Source organism: Mus caroli, unplaced genomic scaffold (assembly GCF_978045245.1).
Source record: "Mus caroli unplaced genomic scaffold, Mus_caroli_1 scaffold_2, whole genome shotgun sequence".
Lineage (NCBI taxonomy): Eukaryota > Metazoa > Chordata > Mammalia > Rodentia > Muridae > Mus > Mus caroli.
Window position 1 is genome coordinate 143,201,833 of NW_028227257.1, and position 15,623 is coordinate 143,217,455.

Genomic DNA, 15,623 nt, shown 5'->3' on the forward strand with positions numbered 1-15,623 from the left:
CAAAAACATGTAAAAATACATTTATTTGTGTCTTTCTTCCCTCTTGTGAGGATGGGGACAGCATAGCTGTTTGTTTCCTTAAAAATAAAACAAAAAAACAAAAAAACCAAACCTCTAGGGACTTCTACGCATCAGATATCAGTTAGTACTTGAGCTAAGAATGGCTGAAACAGCCAATGCTGCTCTTTGAACTTAGGTGTGATTATGAAGTAGTCTAAGCTTTAGAATGTTACAGCATCCATTATCTTCCCACTGTTAAAATAATGGAAATACTGGGAGGAACGTAATACCCACTATAGGGAGTGTAGTTTAATTAAATGATCCTTAAGATACAATGTTATGCAAAAAAGTACAAAAGACCAATACACAAACAAAGAGATGTATTCAGTCAGATGTGGCAGTACATGCCCCCCATGCCAGCACTCCAAGGCAAAGTCAGGTGGCTCTCTGTGAGTTCAGGCCAGCTAGCATTACATAGTGACACCCTGTATTAAAAAGAACAAGAACAACAACAACAACAAGAACAAGAACAACAACAACAACAATAGCCAATCAGGTGTATTCTCTTTATACTAAATGAAAAACACCCATGCAGACAGAATACAATAATCTTCCCCCATCTTTTTTTCCTCTTGAGACTTTTTGTTTGTTTGTTTTTTGTTTTGTATACTGTGCTGTCCTGGAAGTCTCTCTGTAGACCAGGTGGCCTTAAACTCAAAGAAATCCACTTGCCTCTGCCTCCCAAGTACTGGGATTAAAGTGTGCACCACTAATGCCTGGCTGTTTGTATTCTTAAAGAGTTTAAAGCAGAACAAAACTTTTACAGCAGGAGCTAGAGAGATGGTGACTCAGAGAGCTTAGCAAGACTCAGGTCTTTCAGGACCTGAGTTTGGTTTCCAGCAATCACAGTGGGTGGCTTACAACTGCCCGTAACTCCAACTCCAAGGGTTCTGATACTTTTAGTCTCTCTGGGCACCTCCACTCACATCACACCCACAAAAAGTTAACTATACATATACATAATTTAAAAATATATACTTAAAAAATGTAAGGCAATGTGGAAGTAAAGTTCTCTGCTTTTATATCCAGTTCTAGTTTCTAGGCAAAATCAGTAGTGATTGGTGTTTAGAACTTTCTGATGTTTTATTAATGCAAATCTAACATATATATCATAGACATATGAGCTGTTTGTAACCTTCTTTTTCCTTCTTTCCTTAAAAAACATAAAGCCTGGGAGGCAGAGTCAGGAGAATCACTAAGGTCAGCTTTATCTACAGGGAGAGTTCTGGAACAGCCAGGTCTGTACAGAGAAACCTTGTCTTGTAAACCAAACCAAACCAACCAACCAAACAAACTAACCCAAAACAGAAAACCAAACCAAAGAAACAATGTGAGTAAGAACAACAAAACCACCACCACCACCACCCAGGTCTCATGTAGCCCAGCTGGCTTCAGACTTTGATCTTACCAAATACCCGTGGATGGCATTGAATTCCTGATCTTCCTGCCTCTACCTGTCATTTGCTAGGATTACAGGCTTGCTTCTTGCAGTCCTGTGTATGGAACCCAGGACTTCACATATGCTCTAGGCAAGCAGCTAGGCACGCATTCTACAGCTGAACCACACCTCGTCACCTAAGAGAGTTCCACATGGACCAGGCTGGCCAACAACTCTCTATGAAGCAGAGTCTAGCTTTGAGGTTCTGATCCTTCCTCGTTGGCTTTCCAAATGTTAGGATTGCAAGTGGCACCACCATACCTGGTTACAACTTTCATATTTCTCTGGACATGCAATGTGAGACATGACAAAATTTTCTTTGCAAGTAGCAGATGGAGTGGAGTCAGGGACAGAGAATGTGATGGTCATTTTAAATGTGAACTTTTACACTCTCCTTACTTTTGTATCATTCACTTGTTTTTCAATGTTTTACTTAATTTTTTAAAAAACATTTTTTTTTACTTCTATGCTGTGCATATATGAATATTGGCACATATGTGCATATGACTCCTGTGGAAGTAGGTTAGAGGATAACGTGTAAGGTCTTTCCTTAAACCATGTGGGTTCTGGGATTTTAACTCAGGTTTGTCAGGCTGGGCAGCAACACCTATACTTGCTGAGACATCTAGCCTACCCTCACTTGCTTGTTTTTGTCCTGAGTGTTTGGAGTTAAAAGTTCAATAAAAAACAAAACAAGAGATACTATTGAATCCTTAATGCCATATATTCTTCCTACTTAAAAAAATATAATTTATAAGTGTTAGAATTCTAAGGGCCACATATGTTAAATGTAGTCTCACTGACTCCTTGTAACAGTACTCTGAGGTATGCAAAATGACAGATGAGGGCACTAAGACCTAGATCTGTCAAGGTCACACAGCTAGTGCACAGCAAACCTGGATCGTGCACTGCAGTGTCTCTTCTCCCTTGGCAGACTTCCTTATATACTGTAAAACCCAGCTTTAGTGATCTCATCCTCTGTGTATGTGGTCTTTCCCAACTTTACTCAGGCAGAGGGATGAACCTTTCCTCAAGATGCTTACAATCCAGGGACGAGACTGGGCTAAACTACAGCTTGGTGACATAACAAGGCATTGTTGAACTGGTGATGCACAAGCAGGAAGAGTCTGGACCTGTGTCTCAGGGCAGTCAAGGGGCTCCAGACAGAGTATGTTTTAAACTGATAGAACAATCAGGTTTCCAGAAAGTTAGAATGAGGTGCCAATCAGACATAGTGATCTGGGGCTTAGCATCGACTTCAGGGATATGTTACAGACCTGGGGATAGCTTGGAAAGGACAGCTTTGTTGTTAACTAAGTGTCAAGTTGTCTGAAGGAGGGGCAATGGGAAGTGTGTATGTCCTGAAGTTGAAGGCCATACTGCCAAAGCTTTTTAACTCTAAGTATTAACATATTCTGTGAATGAAGTACTGAGGTCATATATTTTGGTAGTGCTGTGGATGCAACCCTGGACCTTGTCCATGTCAGGCAAGTATTATTGAGAATCATTTCCAGTCCAGAGCTGTTAATATTTGAGTCTGGTACAGGAGCAAGAGGAGAAGGGGACCTACCAGGCGGGGTGTGGGAGGTCAGTCCCCTACTGTCTGCTCAAATTAAGTGGTCAGGTTCTTTGCTAGGTTTGATTTAGGCTAAGGACCTTGACTTATTCTTCAGTGCATTCTAGCACCCTGCCGAGTGTGGAGCATGCAACACACACGCAGTATGGGCTGAACCGGCTGGGAGAATGCTAGGCACTAAGAAGATGCCAACGTAGAGCTGTAAAATAAAACTTGAACCTTTTATTTCTTTCCCAGTACCACCGTCGGAACAAAGTGGGTAGGTGTTTAGCTAGACTACTCCAGACCTAAGGAGGGAAAGGATTTCCCGGGCCATTAAGGGTGGAGTAGGGAGAGGAGATTTTGATTTTTGTTCAGTGCTTGCTATGTGCCAGGAAAATTCATATCTATTGTTTTATGCCATCTGCTCAACGGCTCTTAAATAGGAATTACTGTTTTAGTTTCTGTGAAGTGGAAACTGAAGCTCGAGCGGTTCTGTAACTTGGCCAAGGTCACACAACCGGCAAGTAGGAGGGGGAGCGAATCAAGGAAGAATCGGAGTCTCTTACTCAGCCAAGGTACTGCCTGCCCCTCCTCCACCCGGGAGGCATTGCGGCGCTTACTCCGTTAGCGTAAAGGCCGAGGCTGGAGCTGGGGAAGCATCCCGCACCGGGACGCAGAACCTGGGGAGGCCGGCTCTCATTGCGGCCGGGAGCGGCTCTCAGAACCTGCAGTTACGAAGTTAATGCGCGCTTAGCTCTTTTCAGCAGTTGGCCTCCGCCCAGCAACGCTTACCGCCGCAGGCACAGCGGGGCTCAGGTGCGGTTGCGGCCCGGGCTAAGCGCCTCGAGGTGGGCGGGACGCAGTTTACGTAAGCGGTCTCGCAGGTGCAGGCGGCGGCCGCGGGCCTGAGCGCCCTGCGCGCTCCCAGGTGCGCAGTTGACGCAGGCAGCAGCGCGGCGCGGCGGCGGCGGTGGCGGCGGGCGCTGGCCGGAGCTCTCAGGTGCGGCAGAGCGCGCGTGCAGGGGGCGCGCGGAGGGCGATGGGGCGGGCTTTCCGTTCCCCAGCAGCCGCGGGCCCCGCCCCCTGAGTCGGCCAATGGGCGTCCTGGGCGGCGTCACGTGCTTGCCGCCGCCGCCGCGGTCGCTGCCGAAACCGAGCTCGGATCCGCGAGCGCCACCAAGGCAGCAGCCGCCGCAGCCGCCGCCGCTGTGCTGAGGAGCCGGAGACGCGGGCGGACGAGGTGGCGGCGGCGGCGGAGCGGGAGCGGGGAGCGGACGCGGGCGGAGCGCGGCGGCGCGGGTAGGCTGCGGCGGGGCCGGCGCCTGCGCGGCGGGCCGTCCCGGGCGGGCGGCGGTTGAGGCGGCGGTTGAGGCAGTTGGCGGAGGCTGCCCGGGCCCCGCATTGTTTGTTGTGCGTCCTTAGCAGCGGCGGCGGCTGCTGAGGCGAGGAGCGCGGCGCAATCCCAGCCCCGCGGCTTGAGCTTTGTGGCCGCCGCCGCGGTACCCGGCCGGTCCGCGTCAGGACTGCGGGCCGCCTTGCTTGCGTTCGGGGGTCGGGGTCGCGGGTCCCGGCCCTGAACCTCCCGAGGGCGTGGGCAGCGTGCGGGGCGCGAGCTCTGGGGAGGTGGGAGGGTTCCGGGCTCGGGGCAGGTGCTGGAGGACGTTGCGGGCAAGAGCTGGGGAGAGGCTCGGGGGGCGGGCACAGGGTGTGGGCAGATTTGGGGGAGAAGGGAGCGTTGAGGGACCCGGCCCCACGGTGACCAGGGCCTCAAGGGCAGGCCGGGGGGACCCATGGGGGCCTAGGTCGGGCTCGAGAGGGAAGGAGGACGTTCCGTTTGGGGATTCGGACGGGTGTGTAGGGGGATTTGGGGCGGGCAGGGGCAAGTGAGGTGGTGGAGGGAGGGACAAGATGGGCACCTCTAGGCAGAAATGGAAGGAGCAGATGCCCTGGTTAGCGCTGCTTGTGTGGGGCAGAGAATGGGGCAGGCAGCGGGAAGGCCACCGGACGCCTGAAGGGAAATGGCGGAGGAGGGGTCCGTAGCTGGGAGTGTGGCGAGCAGGCTGAGCCCCAAAAGATGGAGGGAAGGAGTGTCAGAGGAGGGGGTTCTCTCAAATGGTGGCGGTTGAAATTGAGGGTGTTCAGGTAGGAGATGTCTGTGTGTGTGCGCCCAGGACGCCAGGAGTTCCCTAGTGAGTATCTGGCTGGGAGGTATGGAGGGAGACAGGAAGGGGTTGACAGGCTGAGGGGAAAAAAGCTTGGTTCTGTATTCAGGGTAGAGGAGGATGGAGCAAGTGGGAGGAGGAGTGGCTTACACAGGGCCTGAGTTTGAGGGCTTTGGGAGAGATATGGGGATGAGGTTAGGTGGAGGTTTTTAGGTTGGGTGGAGAGAGATGTCAAGGCAGGAGGTGTGTGTAGCAGTAAAAGGGCAGCAGAAGTGAGTGAAGCGGAGGGTGTTTGTGTGAGAAATTCTAGTGGGCACCAGCAGAAGAGGGAACCTTGAGGTTGGGAGCACCCTGGAAAGGGATGGGGTGTGTGGCAGGATGGAGAGTGGGGTGGTGAGCAGAAGGGAGGGAAAGGAAATATGGGAGTGGTAGGTAAGGTGTGTGTGTGTGTGTGTGTGGAATAGAAATATTCCCAGGGCAGGAGGTGTGGAGAGAAGTTGGGAATGAGGACGAAGATGGAAGCAGGGGTATGTTTGAAGGGAAATCAGTAGTAGGATGTAGAGGAAATGAAAGGAGTAGGCAGGGGACAGAAGAAAGGGTATTTTGTAGTAGAAAATGTAAAGGAATATATAGTACCTATACTGAAGGAAAGGACAAGGTGTTTATGGGTTTATGGCTGTTACTAGAAGGACAATTGTATGGAGTTGGTGTGCTGAGGGAAGTAGGATGCTCATGTTTAAAGCAGGAAATGACTGTCAGAGAGGGTTCAGAAGTAGGTTACTTAATTAAGATTTTGGAAGATTCAGGGTGTGGAAGTGTGAGGAAAGATTGGAGTTTTACAGTTTTAAGACATTAATGGTGGTTGCTGCATGCCTTTAATCCCAGTGCTTGAGAGGCAGAGGCAGGTAGAGCTCTGAGTTAGAGGCCAGCCTAGTGAGTTATAGGAGAGCCAGGGCCACACAGAGAAACACTGTCTTGAAAAACAAAACAAAGACAAGCAAACAAGCAACAACAATAAACCCAAAAGACAGTAAAGGGTCCAAAATTAAGTCACTGAGAAATAATAAAGGGTAGAGTGCAGATGTCCAATGGGAGGAGAAAACTAGGGAGGATTATTCTCAGGCTTAGAGGAACTAGAAATTTGGGACAGTGGACACAGGATGTGGATCCTAGACTGATTAACAGAGAATAAAGGACAGTCAATTGCATACAATATCTTTTTTTTTTTTGATTTTTTTTTTTAATTAGGTATTTTCTTCATTTACATTTCCAATGCTATCCCAAAAGTCCCCCTATACCCTCTCCCCCCCTCCCCCCTGCATACAACATCTTAAAGTTAATTTTTTTAGGATCAAAGAGGTGATGAGCCCCACTTTTAGTTTCAAAGCAAGTGAATGGGAAAGGAATAAGGAAGAGCTGACCACCTACTTTCAAGTTGGGCAGTATGTGGTGTGTATTCACTTAGCTCTGTTGACTGAGTAGACATGTGGCTATACATTGTGAAGAATACACCCAAAAGGTAAAGGAAATGGAATTGCAGTAGGTACATAGTAGATGTCTTTGTGAAGCTTCCTGAAAGCAGGTTCCAGAGGCCAGTAACATCAAGAGCTCAAGAGAATATGCAGTTGGTATGCTGTGTCTCAGGTACCCAGAAGCTTCCTGGGACAGTATTTGGGTGCTGGATGATGTAATATCAGAGTCTCATGCTACAGGCTGACAAAAATAATGTAAGCTTCTAAAAGTGGGAGAAATAGAGCCTTTGGATTCTAACCTTTAAAATGTTAATAACCAACACTGGATTGTCAGCTCTTTTTTTAACCAAGTAATTGAAGTAAACTTTAGCTGAGGCCTTTAGGTTCTTCTGTATATTGGTTTGCTTTGATGGTGTATGTAATGTTAGCTTTAAATGAGAGAAGACACTTCTGGAGTTGGGTGGATGTAAGTCCACCATCAGCTTGCCAGGTACATGGGAATTAAACTTCAGGAGTTTGAACCAGCATTTCAGTGCCTTGTCTCCTTTAGTGATCTGTAGCTTATGTTAGAATTTGTGTGTGTGTGTGTGTGTGTGTGTGAGAGAGAGAGAGAGACAGAGAGAGAGAGAGAGACAGACAGAGAGAGACTGATTGATTGATTGAGAAGATTAAGGAAACTGCCTTGAGACTGTTTTATAGTAAGCTCTGTTTCCTAGAATCCTGGAAAGTGAATTCCCTTTTGACAGTTGAAATTTCTGCCTTGTCAGATTTTGCTAAAGAGTAAATTTTATCTGGTTATAGAAGTACCTTGAATTGCTATTCAGTGAACTTCATATAGTATATAGTACTACTATGATTTCAAAGAAAAGGTCTGCTTTGGACAATTTCTGGGTTGATCCTTTAGTCAGTTGGGAAGTATCTTTGTGTACTTCCAAATAACAAGTTTGAGGGTGAGTGGGAATCTTGCCTAAACATAACGAGAGGAACAGAACACCAAATTTTAAAGTTGTAGTTTGAGTCTTAACGATAAATATTTCAAAATAAAAAGGTAATGATTTTTAAAATCCAGATTTGAAATGTTTAACATAGGGAGTAGTGTTCAGAAGGCATTGTTATAAGATTTTTGGAGGGAAGTGTATTTTAGTATGTCTTTGATTGAAACTTGGAGTTTGTTGAGAATTGATGTATGTATAGAATATAATTATAGTGAGCCTATCTGCCCTTCCATTGCTCCTTGGCAGAAAATTTGAGTAGTAGGATATCCTTTGAAAAATTCTAATATGGCCACTGCTTTTTCCTTTTGTCACTTTACCTGTTTTTAGAGATAGTGACTCATTCTGTTTGTAGCCCAGGGTAGCCTTGAAATCCTTGTCACTCAGGCTGGCCTGAAACTTAAGAAGCACCCTCCCGCCTGCTAGGTTACAGACATGAGCTATCACACCTGCCACCTTATGAATAGGTTCTAAAGCCCATCCTGTTCATTTTACTCTTTTTTTTGGGTAAACAATATTTCCTTGCTCATAATACTCAATTCTGAAATAGTGTTTTGATGAAATGTATTATTGGGTGAAAACCTTCGTCTTGTAATAGTTTGTAGGTACTTTGAAAGAAAGGTAGGCTATTTAGATTTGCAGACTAAATAATTGAATTCTGGTTTTATGTTCACTGACAACTTGCTGGACAAGACACTTAATCCCTTTGTACTTGTTTCTCTTCCAGAAATCTGACTCCTTATCTACCTTCCAAGAGTATTGAGGTGTTTATAGAAAGCAAGTTTTCTGTTTTTATTTATTTTTTGGTTTTTCGAGACAGGGTTTCTCTGTGTGTAGCCTTGGCTGTCTTGGAACTCTCTCTGTAGACCAGGCTGGTCTCGAACTCGGAAATTTGCCTGCCTCTGCCTCCCAAGTGCTGGGACTAAAGGTGTGCGATACCACGCCCGGCTGTTTTTATTTTCTATTTTTTTAATGTTTATATATTTTAAAGACTGCCTATGTAGTCTTCACTGTCCTGGAACTCTACATAGATCTGGCTGGTCTCCATCTCACAGAGACCCACCTACCTCTGCCTCCTGAGTGCTGGGATATAGATATATAAGGCATGTGTCACAAGTTTAAGCCTTATAAAGCCTATTATTGGAACACTATGCTTCTGTTAATATGAAGATAGGTTCCCTCCCTCTATCCCTCCCTCCCTCCTTCCTTCCCTCCTTCCTTCCTTTCTTCCCTCCTTTTTGGTGTTGTGAGACAAGAGTTTTTCTGTGTAGCCCTGGCTGTTCTGGGACACATTTTGTAGACCAGGCTGGGCTTGAACTCACACACACATCTGCCTGCTTCTGCCTCTTGGGATTAAAGGTGTGCCCTGCCACTGACTGACTTCATATTTCTTTTATCCCTGTGTGTGGTCTTTAGATTGATCAAATATTTATATTGGTCATTAGCCCGGCAAGGTGGCACATTCCTTTACTCTCTACACTTGGGAGGCAGATCTCTATGTTAGAGACTAGCTTGATCTATCTACATAGTGAATTCTAGGATAATTACCCTGTCTCAAAAATTTTCTGTCATTAGATAAGTTTGTTGTGAGGAACTTGGAAGTGAGAATTTCGTGCACACTACGGGGGATGTCTTTTAATTCATTTTTTGTCATTGTTGTTCTACTGTGTAGTTACCTTTCCTCCATTACTTTTGCAGTTGAATATACTGTTTATTTGAATTCTGCTGTAATTGAAGTATGCTGCAGACATTAAGTTTTAGCTTAAGTCCAAGATTCTTTCTAAACATGATTTTTAGAAGCACTACTTTCCCAGTTTCAGAGCTTTTTTTAAAAAAAGTATTTTGTCTTTATTAATTTTAAGTAATAGTGTGTGTATGTATGTCTCTGTCTGTCTGTCTTGAGTGTAGGTTGTACAGAGGCGAGGAGAGTATTGAATGCACTGGAGCCAGAGTTGGACAGTTGTGACAGAGTGTGTGCTGCAAGTTAAGTTGGGTCCTTTGCAGGAGCAGTATGTATCTGATCTTATCTGTTGAGCCATCTCTTTAGCTTTAGCTTTAGCTTTATTGATGGGCAGTATATGTTCTGCTTAAAAAGGAGAAATTTGTAAAAAATTAAAGCCTTTTCAATGTTGTCCTTAGTTATAAAGAACCTACTCACAACTGCTAACGCAAACATGTAAATAGTGAATTGCTTTATTAGACATTAATTTGCTTTGGTTGTGATAATGTCTGTCTTTAATAGTGGTCTTACTGTACCAGCTGATCTGTTCACTGGTTTACTGTCTCATCTAGGACTTGTTACCTCTCTTACTGCTCTTCTGTTGATTTGTATTTTAAAAGATTGGCTTTTTAAAATTAGTTTAGCTATTGAAAAACTTTTTTGACAGGTAGAGATGAGTAACTATACTATAATTTTACGAAAGTTTATTTAGAAATATTTATATATATAAATTAAATTTATATGTGACTTGAAACAATGAGATCAGATTAATGGTGATATAACAAATGGTTTATGCTAAAACCTGTTAATTTTAATCTAGTTTTGAGTTTGTACACTGTATAGTGACTTGACCAAAAAATCTGACTGGTCACTTTCATTCCTAATTTGAATTATTGCCCTACAAGTCCTTTAGGTACACACTGTATTTAGGAAGTACAATTCCTGCTCTACAGAAGACTTTATTTATATGTGTGCAGCTGTATGAAGGAAGAAGCTCTAAATTTTTGTTATTTGGTATTCAAGTTCTCTTTTAACATAACCAACACTGTATACACCTGCTTTCTCTAGTTAACTTTAGCATCACTAGAAAGGGTATAGTTGATTATATCACAGCATTTTGTGATTTCATGGTTCCTTTACATGTGAAAAATGAGAATTCTACAGTAAATTGTATACTTTCTGAGGTGTTTTGGGTCATGAATAGGATGTAGTTTGTTACAGTACCTGCAGAACTTCTTTGTATTTCCCAGATGCTAGGCTTTGTACATTTCAGTGGCTTGTTGGGCAAATCAGAAATTTGTTTATGAATTTAACCAGCTATGCTAACTAGTTATTGTTTAAAAGGAGCATGACCTCCTGCCCTCCAATGCCTGTTTTAGAGTGCCATTGCTAAACTTGCATTTAGGTTCTAAGGCATGTTTTGTGCCAGACTTAAAATTTCTTAGGACTCAGTAATACTGTGTTGAGTAAAGAACAGATCTTTACTAGATAGATTGACCATGAAAGCTGTAGCTTATGGAACTGGGCTGTGGTGGTGTATGCCTTTGGAGGTAGAGGCAGGGAATCTGTAGGTCAGCCTGTCTACAGAGCAAGTTCCAGGACAGCCAGGGTGACACAGAGAAACCCTGTCTCAAAAAAAAAAAAAAGCAAAAGCACCCCCTCCCCAACCAAAAAAAACAAACTATAGCTTGTGACTTTGGTTATGTTTTAGTTAGCCTTACTGGAAAAGTCCATTTTAAGATAGTAAGGCTGTATGTAACCTTATAGTAGGTGGTTTATTTCTGAAAGTTAAAATGGAGGCAGTAACTTAAAAAAGAAGGTTATTTGTGTGTGTGTGTGTATTTATGGTGTGTTTGTACCGCAGTGGTGTGTTGAGGTCAGAGGACTGACAACCTGAGGGGGTCTCTTTTTCTCCTACCATGCAGGAGCCGAGGCTTTCAGGTCATCAGGAGGCAAGGAGAGCCTTTGCCTGATGAACTATCTTTCTAGCCATGGTTTTTGTTTTGTTTTGTTTTGTTTTGTTTTGTTTTGTAGTGAGACAAGGTCTCATTCTAGCAAATCTGGAACCCACTATGTAGCCTTGATAATTCATGGTATCCTTGAATCATCCTGCCTCAGCCTCCTGGGTGCTAGGATTACAGAAATGAGCTACCACATCTGGTTTTGATTTTTGTTTTTGAGGAGACAGGGTCTCGCTACTAGGCTGGCCTTGAAGCTGGATTCTCCTACCTCAGTTTCCCAAGAAGCTGTCATTACAGTAGTGTGCGCTTGCTGCCTTTCCCTGCTAGACGGCGTTCATTTGTACTTGTGTCTTTTGAACTTGTGTCTGTAGTTCAAAGAATTTTGAAGCTAATCAATCAGCGCACTGACTTACTGGCTTTTGTGCAGCGTAGTCCTTCTACATCTTAGCCTTTTGAGGTTTTAGATACTGAATAGTTCTGAATTAAATATCTATGGGTAACTGGTAATTTCAGTTAGCAAAGCTAGTGAACTAAAGGGAAAGATGGTTTAATTTTTGTGTAAGTTAGCAATAGGGAGAATTAACAGTGTAAGCCATCAGTGTGTGTATTTCTAGTTTTTGTGAACTGTGAGGTCAAGGTTAGCATGGATGAGTAGATAACACATGTATTAATAATGAAGGCTTTAAAATGGTGTTTTATCTGCTAGCTTTTTGATAAACAGAATTATATAAAAATCAGCTATATTTGTTATAGATTTCATATTAAAAATTGGAAAACATCCTCTAGTTTACAGTTAGAGTGGAGATTAAAGAAGATACTTGTTGTGATGGGAGAGAAAGTTCAACTTTTAAGAATAGTTGTTCTGTAGAGAGAAGATCCAGGCTTGGTTCCCAGCACCTACATGATGGTTAACATCTGAAATGGCCAGTTCCTGGGGAATCCAGTAAGCTGTTTTGTGAACTCTGAGGGCACTGGGCACACATGTGGAAGTAGGAAAAATACCAAGACACATAAAATAAAAATAAAATCTAAAAATCAAAAAATTTATGTTATGAAACATACAATGCTTTTATTTTATTGTTTGTTTTTCTTTTTCAAGACAGGGTTTCATTATGTAGCTGACTGTTCTAGAGCTCACTATGTAGACTAAACTAGGCTGTCCTTAAAGTTGAGATTTGCCTGCCTTTGCCACAAGTGCTGGGATTGAAAGATGAGTGCTACCACCATCTGGCTATAATGTTTGCTTTTAAAGGAAGAATTAGGTACAATATAAGTTAAGGTCTGAGAAGCAAAGTCAGGGCCTTTGGAAGAGTAGCAAGCACTTTTAACTACTGAGCTGTCTTTCCAGTCCCCAAGTTCTTTATTTTACCTAGTAGCAGCATTTGGCATGGTGGATGCCTTGCCTACGGAGGTTAGAAGAGGCTTTGAAATTGAACCAGCATCCTCTAGAACAGCCAATGAATGCTCTTAGCTATTGAGCCATTTCTTTAGTCTCTGATCTCATGGTTTTAAATGCCCAACTTTTCTTTAGCTTGGAATTTTGGGCTTCTTATAGCCCACTGCCAATGTGATATTTCCCACTTACATGTCTTTCCGTGTCCCCCCCCGTCCCCCTCCAAGACAGGATTTTTCTGTGTAGTCCTGACTGTCCTGGAACTAGAACTCACAGAGATCTACCTGCCTTCTTCTGAGTGCTGGGACTAAAGAGAATGCCCCACCCACTGCTTGCTTACGTGCTTTATTGACTTCTTAAAGTGAATTTTTTTCAGACCAAATTTCCAACTTTTGCCCAATCTTTGATAGGCTATATAAATCTAGCTAATTGATTTTGAAGATTTCTTTTAAGTTACCGGAGTGGTCAGTGGTTCAACTTGTTTCACTAAATCTGTTTCAAACTTGCTCCATAGTGTAAAAACAGTTCATATATTTTCAGTGGCTGGATATAACTCTGAGCTCTCCTTTACTGCTGCTTCACTGGCTATAGGTATCTAAGTAGTGTCTGTCTTATTTGAAGTCCAATGATGAGAATCCTTGACTACTTTGTCAATATGAAGTTACTGCTTATTTGAATTAAAAAGTTTGAATGATAGGCTATATATATTCCTTTTAAACTAAAAGTTACACTTTTTTGTTTGTTTGTTTGTTTGTTTTCGAGACAGGGTTTCTCTGTATAGCCCTGGCTGTCCTAGAACTCACTTTGTAGACCACGCTGGCCTCGAACTCAGAAATCCGCCTGCCTCTGCCTCCTGAGTGCTGGGATTAAAGGCGTGCGCCACCACGCCCGACCAGGTTACACTTTTTTATGTATGTGTGCGTTTGTATGGGTACCCTTAAGCATGTGTGCATATGGAGGCCAGAGAACAGAGTAATCTATTCTTTGCTTCTACTATGTGGGTAGTACTTCTTCTACTCTGGAGACCTTTTTTTTCCAAGTGCTAGGTAGGATTACAGGTGTGCCTCACATAAGCAGTAGATTTCTTGACTTTCAGTTAAGCATGCTCCAGGCTTAACCTCCCCCAAGCTTCTGATTTACAAATACAAAGGAGTAACCCAGGAGTGTTCTTTTCTTATTAAATCTTTTTTCTTTGTTTTAAAAAAGAAAAAAAAAGTTAGAAATAAAGACATTTGGATCAGAAAATCTTCAGTGATCATATCACTAGAACTGATAATGTTGAAAAGCAATAAATATTTTTCATGAAAAGTCATTTAAAATGAACACATACTTAGTACATTCACATGGCCAAGCAAACTTTGTTACATAGTTTGAAAACACGTCTGTTATTTTAAGGTAAAAAAAAAAATTAAGCAGTTTAGACCATTAGAATTATTAAAAAAAAAAAAAAGGAAAAGAAAAAAAAGCAGGGTGTGATGGCACATGCTTGTAAACCCCAGAGCATCTGAGGCAGAGGCAGGTGGATCTCTGAATTCAAGGTTAATTTGGTCTGTATAGCATGCTCAGGCCAGCCAGGACTACAGAGTAAGGAACTATTTCAAACATGAAATAAAACCAAGCAAGGAAACAAACAAATCTTGCAAAGTAAAGGTGACTGTTGGAAGTTTTGTATTCGAGATTATCTACTTTTGGTGCTTTACTGCTGTCTGATACTTTTAAGGAATGAAGAAAATCTTCCATTTGCTATTTAATAGTGAATGTATTATACTTGTAAAAGATTTAACTTTATAGAAGAGTCAGTCATATTAATACTGATAGCAGATATGCATTATGCATTTCTCAGTCTTTACTTTTTCAGAATGATTACTGTTTCCCAGAGGAGAAAACTAAGCTTCAATAACTCCTGATTGATTAATTTCAGTATTAAAATCTATATGAATTTGCCTCAAAAAGTTGAGTCTCTTTACTAAACCTGGGAGTGAGATGGCAAAAACCAAAAAATGGAGGAGTCATCCTGTATGGGGGGGTTAAGTAGTGCTTTAGAAGATGGTGTGTTTGCCTTAAGAGCTCCTCAGACCAGGAGGGAAAACAATATAGGAAGCAGCTGTCGGAACTCTTATTAGTTATTAATATAGAAATAGGAAATTTGTAATGTAGTGTCTGAGGTTTGTTTGCAGACATTATCCACCCTGCTCCACTTATGTCTAGTGACTATTATTTAAGTTACAAACTTAAACAAGTTTATATACAGAGTGCTTAGAGTAGACTTACCAGTATTGGAACTTGTTTCCAGATTTAAGGTATTTATTTACATGTGGGTAGGCTAGAAGACAGACAGCCTCAGATATAGAATTAAGAGATTTATCCACTTCCTCTAAGATGATTTCTTATTGGCCCAGAGCTCACCAATTAGGCAGGACTAGTTGGCCAGTTATTAACCTTAGGGATCCATCTGCCTATTTCTTTCTCTGTAGTGCCCAGATGACAAGCAAGTGCCAGTATGCCTAGCCTAGCATTTTTTTTTTTCCTCTGAGTTCTAGGGATGGAACTAAGATCCTTGCGTTTGGAAGGTAGGTGCTTTACCAAATGAGCCTCCTTAATCCCTCGAAGAGTTATAGTTCCTATGAAGAATCGGAACAACTATTTTTTAAAAACAGTCTTTGGGCTGGAGAGAGAATTAACAGTTACGAGTGCTTGCTGTTTTTTCAGAGGACCTGAGTTCATTTTCAGTCCCTGTGTTAGATGGCTCACAACTGCCTGCAGTTACTTGTGTACACAAACACACACACACACACTCTCTCACATGGATTAAACTAGACATGCCCTCATACTGTGTTTTAAAGACTTTCAAAATAACATTTCTAGCC

General features: G+C 42.8%; 1 protein-coding gene across 3 annotated transcripts in view; it reads left to right on the top strand.

The window, feature by feature from the left end:
• The first annotated feature begins 4,166 nt into the window (after positions 1–4,166).
• Positions 4,167–15,623, top strand: part of Strbp (spermatid perinuclear RNA binding protein) — a 121,001-nt gene continuing 109,544 nt past the window's right edge. For all 3 annotated transcript variants that reach the window (XM_029474577.2, XM_029474579.2, XM_021155635.3), the window contains exon 1: positions 4,167–4,355. The gene's annotated coding sequence lies outside the window, so the exon portion shown is untranslated. The remainder of the gene's footprint in view (positions 4,356–15,623) is intronic.